This window comes from Belonocnema kinseyi, chromosome 1, assembly GCF_010883055.1.
Source record: "Belonocnema kinseyi isolate 2016_QV_RU_SX_M_011 chromosome 1, B_treatae_v1, whole genome shotgun sequence".
Lineage (NCBI taxonomy): Eukaryota > Metazoa > Arthropoda > Insecta > Hymenoptera > Cynipidae > Belonocnema > Belonocnema kinseyi.
Genome location: NC_046657.1, coordinates 170946462 through 170947625, shown reverse-complemented (window position 1 = coordinate 170947625; position 1164 = coordinate 170946462).

The window sequence follows — 1164 nt, the reverse complement described above, 5'->3', positions numbered from 1 at the left end:
TTCCAAGTGATATATGAATGGCCCCGGAAGAACTTTTCTATTTTCTTATGAGATTGATAATCGTTGAATTTACCGGGATTAGACATAGCATTGAGCTGAAAAAATTACCGAATTGAGGGCAAAAAAGTTTAGACAGAAAAAATTAGCCAGTTAAGAGAAAATTGATGTGGAAGTTGACAATCTGAAACTGACACTAACCTAAAATTGGAACAAGCTCAGCTGAGAATTGATAAAAAAAATCAATTCTTAGTTTAAAAAAACATGCTCCTGAAGTTCGTTTTGTTCCAAAAATCAATCAATTAAAAGAAGAATTTTAAATTTTTTACGAAAATAAAAATTTTCTTTAGTGATATGAGGATACCCAATGAGAATTAAAAATTTTTCTCTAAAAAAGTTATTCAGTTAGGAGGAAGTGAAATTTTTGTGTGACGTTATGGCGTGAAATATTGTTCTTTTTTTTTGCTTTTATGCTTTTGAAAGTGAGTAAATGTGATTATTCATATATATTTTGACACTATTTGGAATATATATTATTGGCGAATAAAAGCCAACCTAGTCACATCACAAGAGCTTCGTATTTAAAAAGAAAAAGAAAATTTCAAAAGTTTTCAAGTTTTAGGTTAGGATGGCACAGCTATCCTTGAATTTTGTTAAAACAATTTATTTCCTTATTTAAATTATCAAGGTACGCTAAGGGATAAATGAATGACTTGTAAAATGTCACAGAAATTTAAAGAACAAATGCTTTTACCATGATTTGTAATTATTTTTTAAATAGTTTATGTTCCAATAAACCCATTTTTGCCAAAATGTTCTTTGGCACCTTTTAGACTGCCACCCTTTAAATATTTTTCAATATTGAGCATTAAAAAATTGAAAATAAAATTCATTAAGGACTACTTACATCGCTTAAATATTATGGATATATTATTTTTTATTGTAATTATGATAATAAGTGGATCACTTACCATAAATCGATGACCAAAAGCAAAACGACATCAATCGGTTAACATTTTTACGATCAGCTTTTACATATTCTCGAGTATTTCGAAGCACTTTTTCCCCGTAGCGCACATCAGCACCGTGAGTAGCGGTGACCACAGCCATTTTATTCTCTCCGTGTGGAGTCTTCCCCCGGAAATGTCAATATGAATCTTCTTGTCG